The sequence below is a fragment of the Balaenoptera ricei genome, chromosome 6 (genome assembly GCF_028023285.1).
Source record: "Balaenoptera ricei isolate mBalRic1 chromosome 6, mBalRic1.hap2, whole genome shotgun sequence".
Taxonomy (NCBI): domain Eukaryota; kingdom Metazoa; phylum Chordata; class Mammalia; order Artiodactyla; family Balaenopteridae; genus Balaenoptera; species Balaenoptera ricei.
Window position 1 is genome coordinate 107,781,075 of NC_082644.1, and position 12,703 is coordinate 107,793,777.

Here is a 12,703-nt window from a genome sequence, read left to right on the forward strand (position 1 = left end):
ATATTTATAAATTGATTCACATAGGCTATAAAACATTCTTCACAAATAATATTGTTGTCTAGCTCTCACTCATAGGAAAAAAATGACCATTTTGTCTCTTTTAAAACTTTTATTATAAAAGAGATACATGTATATGGTAAAAACCTTAATAGTTTAAATGGTACAATAACAAAAAACAAGTCTCCCTGAAAAGTCAGCCTCACCTCCACACCCCAAAGAACACTACTGTGAACTGTTTGTGTGTGTGTGAACCTTTCCAGAAATGTTGAAACCACAAGCAAGCATAGGTGTGTATCCTTTATTTAATTTGTTAAAAACAGATGAGGTCATACTTATACTGCTCTGTGCAATGATTTTATTATTTTTCTCTAAATCTGTATTAAAAATTCTTCCATAAGTGCACATAAGAAAATTCTCAATCTTTTGAATGGCTATAAAGTATCCCATTGCATGGATATGTATACCTTAATTCATTTGAGTTGTCCTTTTTGGACATTCAGAGAAAATTCTTACACATATGTGACCAATAATATGTATAGAATAAATTCTTAGAGGTCACATTGCTGGATAAAAGAATCTATACATGTTTAATTTGAATTGAGGTAGCCAAATTGAATACATATATCCATCAGTAGTTCATGAGAATGTCTGTTTCCGTATATACTTGCTAATGCTTTTTGATCTTTGGCAAAAGGATAAATAAAAATAATATGTAATTATTTTAATTTGTTTTCCTTTAATTATGAGAAATTTTGGCAATCTTTCTCTCATATATGTTTATTGGCTATTTGTGTGTGTATATGAGTACATTTTTCTATAAACAGCTTTTTTATGTCCTTTCCAGTTTCATATTGGGCAATAGTTATATTTCCTTACTGATTGGTAAAGGGCACCTTATATATTTCAGGGATTAGCTATTTTCCCTGTGTGTTGCATATCAAATTCTCATTTTTTAAAAATTTTGATTATGATTGTAAAGATTGCACAGGAGTATTTAAGTATGTATATTAATAATCTATATTTTGGTAGTTTGTGGTTTTAGGTCAAATATATTAAGGCCTTCCCACTTCAAGATTTTTTTTTAATTATTTTTTTGTCCTTATGTTTAGAGTTTCACACTTCAGCTTAAATCTTTGATCAATCTAGAATTTATGTGAGTGTGAAAAATGAGATTGGAATTTAGTTTTCACTCCTTTGTTCATACCAAATGGCTAGCCTGTTGTCCAAGAAAATGTATTCAATAAACTGTTCTTCTCCCTCGCATTTGAAACTGTAATAATCCGTTTGTTCAATATACATTTGGGCCTACTTGGAGAAGTTTTATGATGTTCCATTAATGCCATTAATGTGTTAATCTATTCTTGCTACAGCAACACATAGCTTTAAATACTATATCTTTGTAATACAGTTTAATATCTGATGGTGCTAGGCCTCTCACTTTCTCTTTTTGTTCAAATTGTCCTGGCAATGTCTTCATGCTTATTTTCCAGATAAATTTTGGAGTCATATTTTCAAGTTCCAAAGTGACATATTATATTGATATGTTGGTTGGGATGGTTGGGATTATATTTGTTTGACATTAGGTTAAAGAAGAATCCTTTATATCTATTTCATATTTTGTTAAGCATCATAAAAAATCAGGTATAGGTAAATTTTATCATTCATCTGTTTGGGTATTAATTAAGATAACCACATTCTAAGTCTTTTTTCCTTTGATTTATTAAGATATTAAATAATATGAATTTAATAGTTAATCTTGAATAGTCCTTTCCTTCCTAAAGGGAAAAAATCTGCTTCGTTATAATGTGTTAATCTATTAAGTCACATAAAGATGTATTATCTTTGCTAAGACTTTAGAGTTTTTATATCAAAAACCAGAGATGGGATGTATCTGCATTTTTCTATTTTACCCGAATTTTCTCATTTTGGTATCAATATTGTCTTTTCCCAGTCACCTCCTCCCCAGCCCCTGCCTCAACACAAATGAACACAAATACACTTTTTTGAAGTATATAGTTAATGTAGAGTCAATTTTTGTTTCTGAAGCAACTGTGTTTCATTTTATTCATTAATTTTATTGTGTTCTGTTTTCAAAATTGCTAATTTTGGTTTTTACTCATTAATTCCTATCTTTTGCTGTCCTTCTATTTAATTTTTCACTTTCTAACCTTTTTAGTTGGATGATTAATTCACTTATATTCATGCTTTTCTATATAGTAATATGCATACAGCTATGAATGGTTCTGTGAGCATAACTGTATCACATAAGACCCAATCTATGGCATTTTCACTATTGTTATTTTCTAAGTATTCAGCAATTTTAGCTATTATTTTCTCTTTGTTCTAGGGGTCATTCAAAGAAGAGGGTGGTGTGGGTACTCCTTCTGATTTCGTTCCTGTCCTTGCAATCTTATTATGATTTTATTGTGATCAGAAAATGTGATCTTTCAATATCTATCTACATTGGATGAATTATTGAAGCTTTATAATAGTAAACAAATAAAAGATTGAGATATGTAAATGTTCCATGGACACTTGTAAATAATAAGTATTTGCTGTCCTCTGGTATAGAATTAATAATACCTATCATGGGTTATGTTATTTAGGTAATATCTCATCTATTTTTTTTCTTCTACTTGATATGTCTTTTTTACGCTGAGAGTTCGATTAAAAAACCCCGCCAGTGTTGTTTAAAATCCATGGCCATGAGATCTCCATTAATGTATCATTAGAAAGTACCCTTCTTTGTCGTACTTATTTACTCTGATTTTAGTTTTATCTCATGCTTACAACTTACTCCCTGATTTACTTTTGTTTTAACAATATGACTTTATTCAGTATTTTACAATCTTTCGAAGGCACTTGTTTTAACTGCTTCTAACTCCATGTTTTCTTCTGAGTCAATATGATGGACTTTTTGAATAATCTTTGGGTTTATCCCATTGCAATTAAATAATATGTCTGATTTTCATTTTAATTCTATTTCTTTATTTTATATTAATTTCTTATTTTTATGCCCTTTTAGATTTTCTTTGTTCAGCTTTTGGATACATGCTTCTTTGATTCATTCTGTAGTTCTGATTTCTTTCTGATAAGTGGGAAGGCTCTTTGACCAAAAAACAAACAAACAAAAAGCAACCTATTTGTTACATTTATAGTTAGCAATAATATGTCCAAATATATTTTTCTCAATCTAACAATATAAGTAATATTTATAGAATCCTCCCACCACAGTGAAAGATAAGAAGATAGCATGCACATGCGCACGTGGACACACACTCACTTCCTTCCTATGTCCCTACTTCCCGTTTCTGTTAGTTTCATTTTCATATATATATACTTTCATGGTTTACAGCAGTTACATTTTGCATAGTAACCAACATTCTCACCATTCCTTAACCTTAGTTCTACATTAAAATAAAGTCAGTGCCTAAGAACTTTGTTTTCATAGTTCCTCTTTCTATGCATTTTATTTTGCTTCATTTCTTGGTTGACTGGATTTTATGACCAGGCTTTTTTTTTTTTTTTTTTTCAAGAAGGGCTCATGGGTGACATTTCGTCTGAGTTCTACCATGTATAAAAATGGCTTTCAGGGACATGTGTATATGTATAACTTATTCACTTTGTTATAAAGCAGAAACTAACACACCATTGTAAAGCAATTATACTCCAATACAGATGTTAAAAAAAAAAAAAAGGCTTTCGGTTTCCTTTATGCTTGAACACTGATTTGGCATGGTGGAAAATCCTTGAGTCACACTTCCTTTCCTTTGGATCATTGCTTGTACACATTGCTTCACTGTCTGCTAGCCCTGAACCTTGCCTAGGCAAAAACAGGAGGCTGTCTGCTCCTTATCCCCCTCTTTGGAGGGAATCATGTGTGTGTCAGGAGTCACTCTTTGTCTCTGAAATTGAATAACCTACACAGTTACGTCTCACACTTGATATGATTTTGTCTGTGTATCTGTTAAATCAACTTTCCCAGGATTTGTCGCACCCTTTCACTTTGCATGTGTAGGTATTTCTTTAATTCCGCATTTTTTGTTACATTATAAGAAATATTATTCTTTTGTCTAATTTGTTCTCTTTTTTTCAGGAACATTAATCATCCATATGTTTGCTCTCTTCTGTATTTCGTAGCTATATTTTTTTCAATCTCTTTTACTATTTATCCTTTTTCATGTTATTTTATATTATTCCTCTAAACCTGTCCTCCCTAACTTTGTTTTGATGTTCAATGAAGTCTTAACTCTACTTTTTTTTTTATACTTCTCACGATTTAATTTCTATCATGGTTTGTTTATTCTTGTCTAATTATTTGCTAAGTCCTCTTCCCTGGGGTCATTCCCCTCCTTAGTGATCGATTTCTCTGTTTCTGCAAGAATAAGTCTCTTGTGCTTCCCTGGAAGCCCTATATGGTCATGGTTTTCTAGGTGATGATTTAGACCTGCTTAGCTTTCTTCAGGTAATTATGCCATGTGAAGATCACAGAGATGATCCAGCAGCAAACCTATGTTCTAAAGAGGTATGCAGGAGATGAATTCAGAAAAGACCACTGCAAAGGGCAGGGTTGCAGGTGCCTAAGAGACGGATCAGGTTGGAGTTTTCACCAGGTGATCTCTCAGACTCTAAAGAGTGAGGATTTTATAGCCTAACTCTGTGCACTATATGATGTACTTTCTCTGAGTTTAAAGATATGTATCAGTCTCAAAGGGAGTTATCTGGTCAGTCCAAACCCATGCTTATCTCAGGAATTAAACACTGAAATTCAAGAATAACCAACAAACACTAAAGGTTCTTCAGAGTGCCCACTGCACTGCCTGGGAAGATATCTGAGCTGATCAGAACGCAGTCTGGCTGTTAGGCTTGTGCAGATGGTGCTGCATCGTGTTCAGGGGCAGGAGACTTGTGTTGGTTGACTGCGCTTGAATATTACCTGTGTCGCGTATCAGCTGTGGGAACCTGGGCAACTTATTATTATTATTATGTTTTAAAGATTTGTTTTTTTAAATAAATTTATTTATTTTATTTATTTTTATTTTTGGCTGCATTGTGTCTTTGTTGCTGTGCTCAGGCCTTCCCTAGTTGTGGCGAGCGGGGGCCACTCTTGGTTGCGGTGCGCGGGCTTCTCATTGCAGTGGCCTCTCTTGTTGCGGAGCACGGGCTCTAGGCGCGTGGGCTTCAGCAGTTGCGGCTCGCGGGCTCAGTAGTTGTGGCTCGCAGGCTCTAGAGCTCAGGCTCAGTAGTTGTGGCTCACGGGCCTAGTTGCTCCGTGGCATGTGGGATCTTCCCAGACCAGGGCTTGAACCCGTGTCCCCTGCATTGGCAGGCGGATTCCCAACCACTGCGCCACCAAGGAAGCCCCATGGGCAACTTATTTGATATCCCTGAACATCCATCTGTGATTATCTGTAGCAAAAAAAGTAAATTCTGTCTGGAAAATCCATGGAAAATTACCTGGCACAAATGAAATATTCAATACAGCTGCAATGATTGTAATGTAACCAGAAGTAGATGGTGGAGTTTTATTGGAGGTAGTTCACACTTGTTTTGGCTTATAAGGCATTGGTCACAACGTCTGATGTGCTATGTGTCAGCTGCCTCTGTTTGAACATGACACCTGTGAGCTCCTGGAGAACACACACAAAGACCGCATCCACTTCTCCTCCTCACCCAGCACAGTCCTGCCCACAGAATAATACATGGCTGCTGATACGTATTCTAACCAGATTTCAGGACCCAGTGGCCTCCAACAAAGGTGGCAAAAGATAAACTTTGGCCCTGTGGTAAGTGAGCTTCTCACTCTACCCACCAAGTGTTTTTATCCGTATGGATAGGATTCTACTTTATTCTGTATAAACCATTTGGGGAAAAAGACCTGTTAACTATTATAAAATGTTAATGATATTTTTAACATTTTGATGTTCATGATAAAAATGAGTTCATTAAAGAAAATACTTACAAATATGAAGCAGAAAATAAAAATCACCTTTCATCCTACCAACCATAATACGCCACTTTATTTTAAGATGTTTCCATTGCATTTTTAATGCATACACACATATATTTATGTCTAGGTACAATATGTCTATAATATATTTAGCGTTATGGAGGGGAGTGAATTGGGGAATATTTTAAAAGATGTTTAGCCGTATTATTTCCCAACTCGACAGAAGAAAGAAACTAAAAGAAGCATTTGCCAAACAGTAAATTATTTCTCGAAGAAAAAGTCTTTAGCTTTAATGAACAAACACAAAGGCAATTGTTTATATGCTGATGGCCCTTCTAGAATCCCTGAAGGGGTTTGGAAACACTGCCTTTTAAACAGGTGAAACCTTCTCCTCTCTCTGCAGTCTTATTCCCACCGTTAATTTATTTAGAAAATCTTTTTACTTCTAGATAACACAAAGTTATGTTTCAATCCAGCCTGAATTAGTGGAGTCTGAATTAATGAGATTTGCCTGTATTTAATTCAGCTTCTTCAAACATGTGTTCCCCCTGATAAAATCACCTCAGGATGCAAGAACAAAACAGTAACAGTTAAAATATGCAACGGCAGAACGCCAACTCTGAGTGTACCTTAGGAAATCAATGAGACACCACTGAGGCTTTAAATCTTGCCCCGCGGCGGGGAAGGGTAAGCTGGGACGAAGTGAGAGAGTGGCATGGACATATATACACTACCAAATGTAAAATAGATAGCTAGTGGGAAGCAGCTGCATAGCACAGGGAGATCAGCTCGGTGCTTTGTGACCACCTAGAGGGATGGGATAGGGAGGGTGGGAGGGAGACGCAAGAGGGAGGAGATATGGGGATATATGTATATGTATAGCTGATTCACTTTGTTATACAGCAGAAACTAACACACCACTGTAAAGCAATTATACTCCAACAAAGGTGTTAAAAAAAATTTTTTTTTTTAAATAAATAAATCTTGCCCAGGAGTGAGTGGATTTTCAGTTTGGAGAAGCTCTTCCAGGGCACAGGCTTGCCATAGAAAGTACTCCACATGCTCAGGGTCTCTGGAGGTACAATTTGGGTTTTGTTAGCAAGAGCCTTGCAGCAAAAGATGCTAAAGCAAGCTGCAAAGCAGGCCCAGCTCAAACCTGAATGGCACTTGGATTTGGTACAGATTGAGCACCAGAATGGTCTTTAGTGGAGCATCTGGTTCAAGCTATTGTGGTTGGTGAGGGATCTAGATACTGAGCATAGTGGCCAAATCATGAGAGGATGTTAGGAATAGTTGGGGAGAAGAGCAAGAAAGAAGCAAATGAAGGTTAGGGAGAAAAGGGGACTGGATGGGAAGGCAGAACAAGAGTAGATGTTTTGCATATGCAAATAAGGATGATTGACCCAGAAATAGACCACTCCCTCATTCCTACCTGACTTTATCCTGAAAACGCTTCTCTCGGATCCATATTTGCATTACTTTTGAACATGCCCCACTTCCTAAACTGAGACTAAACGCTTTGAGGCAAATACTTAGTTGTTGTATCCCCAGTAAATATGATAGCATCTGACACATAGCTAACATTAATGAATGTTCATTTAATGAGCAAATGAAGGAATAAAACTGAGACACAGACCCGTACGTCTCAGAACAGCTTTTTTAGGTCCATAAAAGGGGAGAGAGGTGAAATAGGTTTAGGAAGTGTTTGATATAGCCAGGCCTGAATATCTGGCTGCAGTCTGATGTGATATGGAGCAATTTGAGCTTATGCTTATCTTAAGCATCAGGCTTTGGGAAATAGTCCTGGGTCTGAAGGGAGGGGAGTTGCTTTCCTTAAATAGGTGGTGTTAACTAAGTTCAACAAGGTTACTTAGGGCTTTTTGCATTTTAAACATCTGCAGTACCTTACACCATTGAGACCCTGAGAGCTGCAAGTCAACAATCAAAAGCACAGTGTTTGCAGTGAAGTCAGTGTAAGATGGTGTCAGGAGGATGTGTCCTGGGCTCCAGGACCACTGGGAATTCCAGCCCTGGTAGCATCATTTACTTCCTGCAACCTGCAGGACACTTTCTTTCCCCGACTCACTGATTCTAGACAGACAGACATTCATTAACCAGAAGCACGCTCCAGACCGCACGCCACCTCCTCACTCCTCACCTGGAAGTAGAGTGAGGGCTCCAGCAGTTGTGTTTGGAAGAGTGAGTGACCTTTCTTCTCTAGGATCTGCCTACTTGCAAAGTAGTGCACCGGTCTCCTCCCTGAGGTAGGGGAGCAAAATTTGCCACCCCAAAATATGTCCTTGGCATGAGGATTGTTTGGAGCTGGTTATTTTTGAGAAACAGATGACTCAGGAAGTTTTTCTTTTCACCTCCCCCTTAACTGCCTAAAAGAATTTAGATAGGGAGCCTGTACCAGAAAGAGAGCTATTACCAAAGATAACTTCTTTTCATATCAGAAAGATTTCTCTGAATGGCAAGGCAAACATCTGTTTTCTAAACAGTTGTTCTTCCCCTCACCCTGTGAACTGTCTGTCTCTCTTTTGAAGCCCCAGACCCCTATCTCATTCTCCCTAGCTCAGGATGGCATATAAGCCTCAATTGCCTGTTTATTTATGGTTTCATATTCTTATGGGGTCCTTGGACGTACATGATTAAATTTGTTTTTCTCTCATGAGCCTGTCCCATGTTGATTTAATTCTTAGACCAGAAGGAAGAACCTAGAAGGGCAAAGGAAAGCTTTTTTCTCCCCAACACTGATATGCCATACGCTTGAGAGGGAAGTTTTATCTTCAAGGGGAGAGACCTGTAGTTGTCTAGTGCTGTCTATGATTGGGTGGGCATATCTGTAATTTGGGGGTTTATATTGTCACGCACACCTAAACCACATCCTCCAATCTCTCCTTTATCAGTGTGACAGGTGATATTTAGATTTTTAATGCCCTAACCACTCTCACTCTCCACTGGTTTAGAATGCAGGTGACATGGTGTCCTCAAAACATTATCTAGGAAGGCACTTGACCTCAGGGAATCTGAGATTTCTCTTTCACACAATGGATATGCCAGTGCAGGGGGTCTCCCAAGTGTGATGAGGAATAAAGAAGATGATCAGTAGAAAAGTGGAGGGTTGTTTCAGGGTCGCCCAAGATGACCCCAAGCCTCAATGATTCACTAGAAGAACTCACAGGACTCAGAAGTTGTTACCCTCACATTATAGTTTATTACAGCAAAAGGATGCAGATTAAAATCAGCAAAGGTAAATGTGCATAGGATGAAGTCCAAGAGAATCAAATGCAAGCTTCCAGGTATCTGCTTCCTATGGAGTTGCAGGGACACTTAATTCTCCCAGCAATGATGTGTGTGTGACAGCATGGGTGAACTGTTGCCACCCAGGGAAGCTCACCTAAGCGCTGGTACCCAGGATTTTCCTGGGATCAGTTATGTAGGCATAATGCAGCGTCCACGTGACTGACCTCAGGTACTCTGGCTCCGGGTCCGCAGAGCAAAAACAGATAAAAGCCCTACATCACGTTTGTTAGCACGAACTGTCTGATCAAACTGGCAGCATGGCCCAAGGCCCCAGGCGTATAAAAACACTCTTCTCAGGCAGAATATTCCAAGGACTTAGAGCTCATCTCTCAGCAGTTGGCCAAGAGCCGGTCCTGAAGACAAGTCTTAGAAATTTGCAAGATTTGAGCAACCCAAGTAGCTAAGTTAATCCTTTCTTGCATAAAGGTCAATCTTAAAGTACTATATTCATCTATAACATTAGGTTTCTTAGTGTAAAGGAAACGTACTGGTAAGAATGAGGTCTATATTTCAACTAGAAGATTGCTACACTAAAGAATACTGTGAAAGCTTTCTGATTGGGGAGGGTCCACCTTTTCCTTTTGAGGCAGCTAAGTACAGTACCAAGTACAACAGCAGGTTGCACTCAAGGTTTGCTAGATGAAAGAAGGAATGAATGATTTCACTAACACGAGCTTGGCTATGAGAGGTGATGTGAATCCAGCTCTTCCAAAGTCCCAAATCCAAAGACATTTTCTTCGACTCAGTTTCCTCCTCTGTAAAATGAGGATGGCTATGCCTATCTTTCTTTCAGAGTCTTTTGGAGAATTAGAGATTTGAACAGCTCGATGCCAGGCACATAAGTAATAAAATGGTCCTGCTTCATTGAGGCACAGTCTGAAGTCAAGCCATCCTAGGGAGACCCACTGCTTACACATAACTTTATCCCTCATATGCTGAACTGGCATAAAAACAAACCAAGGAAAGGTTTAAATGAGATCATCATGCCAGACCTTTGCTCTGGCAACCGTGAGAAATGTGCCACGATCAAAGCATGAGCATCTTCTAATACAACAGGATTTCCGCTTTCTACACTCAGCGTGATGTTTCTGTTTACATTGCTTCTTATCAGATGTCTGAAAAGTACATATTACGGCTTCAAAAAATTTTATTTTTTAATCAGCTTATTAGAGAGTTCCATGTACAGTAAAGCCGTTATATGGCAGCAAATCCCAGCTGCCATGAAGGGTTCCTTGCAACATGACAGATTTAGGTCAGTGTCATTAACAAACATCCAGACTGATGTTGCCAGCTTGATGATCACAGAAGATGGCAAATTCCCCTCACAAGAGGACAGAGGGAAAGCGGATTTGTCATACTAGATCATTCTGCCCATCCGTTGGCCTGTCCCAGGGAGAATCCTGAACCAGATGCTCTGGAAAAAGGATGTTAAATATCTACATAGTCTTTGAGCAGAACACAGGAGTGAAAGTCAAATGTTTTCATTCCTGCCCTGTATTATGGACTAAATGTTTATATCTCCACCCCCGCCCAACCCCTCTGACCTCAATTCATATCTTGAAACCCTATGTGAAACCCCAGTGTGATGGTATTGAGAGCCGAGGCTTTTGGGAGGTAATCAAGTTTAGATAAGGTCATGAGATGGAGCCCCCAGATGAGATTAGTGTCCTTATAAAAAGAGAATTCTGGAGCTCTCGCTCTCCTTCGTGTGAAAAGACCCAACAAGAAGACAGCCATCTGCAAACCAAGAGCAAGTTCCCACCAGGCACTGAATCTCTGGCACCTTGATCTTGGACTTCTCAGCCTCCAGAACTGTAAGAAATAAATGTTTGCTATTTAAGCTGCCCAGTTTAAGATATGCTGTTATAGAAGCCCAAACCGACTAAGACACCTTGTGTCTGCTAATGACTGTGTGACCTTGGCTAGGCCTCTTTAACCTCTCTGGGCCTCTGTCTGTGCATGTCTGAAATAAAGAAAGCAGCACATGGGTAGTCCATTTTTTTCATTCAACAAATACTGAACACATACCTGATGCCAGGTGCTGTACTAAGACTAGGGATACAACAGAGATCAAGATAAATACAGTGTCTTCATAGCTGTTCTGCCTACTTATATATAATGGATATTAGTTTATTTCATTACGTACAGATGTGAGAAATGTTACCTATTTTTTTTCTTTTTAAATTATATGTTTCTGAGTTATCATCTACCTGATTAGCAGAATGACCATCACACTCATTAATGAAATTCCCTCCAGCCCTCTCTTGGATGCTGCTTTAATCCTGCACACATATGGCCGGAAAGAAAATGAGGCAGAGGCCTGGTCCTTGGTCTCAACTGACCACTAGCTTGCAGCTATTACCCGGAGATGTGTGCAGGAATCCTGCACGCTTCTTCTACAGAGAGCATGCTGAGGTCACTCATGGTACAGTCTCATGCCTCGGGGTCTTCACAAGGCAACCTGGATACTTCCCTCAAGGCCACACACCAGGTGTTCATTCTCCAAGGCATCTAGGCCAGCAGTTGCATCAAAGATCCTCCTCCCCATGGGGAAGAAAAGTATAGTCTCCTTCTCAGAAAATCCAAGCTACCATGCCATCTCTCAAAGAACCTGTTCTCTCTTCTCATTCAAGTACCTGTCTCTCTCCACCTACTCCATGGTGACTACAGCCTAATTCTTTGATGGACCACTGTATTAGTCTTCTCAGGCTGCCATAACTAAATATCACAGACTAGGTAGCTTAAACCACAGACATTTATTTTCTCACAGCTCTGGAGGCTAGAAGTCCAAGTTCAAGGAGTCGGAAGATTTGGTTTCTTCTGAGGCCTCTCTCCTTGGCGTACAGAAGGCCACTTCTCCCTGTGTTCTCACAAGGTCTTTCTTTGCATACTCACATCACTGGTGCCTTTTTGTGTGCCCAGATGTTTCCTTTTTATAGAGACACCAGTCAGATTGGATGAGGCCCACCCTAACAGCCTCATTTTAACTGAATCACCTCTTTATTTCCAAATACATTCACATCCTGAGGTGCTGAGGATTAGAACGTCAACATATGAATTTGGGGGGACATAATTCAGCATGTAACAGCCATCAACACTATCGACTACTCCACAAGAGGCCATTCTTAGACTATGATGAGAATGGTCCCCATGCAGCTGTGCAAAGCAACCAGTCTACTGACCTCCCCAGAGGGCGTCTTCTGCAGGATAGTCTCTGAAACCAAAGGAGCTGCTGGCCTTTCCCAAGGGTTCAGAATTGTCTTGAAGGACAAAAGCTGCATTTTGTGGGTAGTACGTGTGAATTCTCAAAAGGACAGTCACGATGGATGGTGACTTCTGTTCTTTTGGATGATCCCGTATTCAAGAAAACAAGACAGAGTTAATCTCTTAATCAGGATATTCTGCTTCATTAATGATAATAATTAATAATAATAGCTAATACTTATC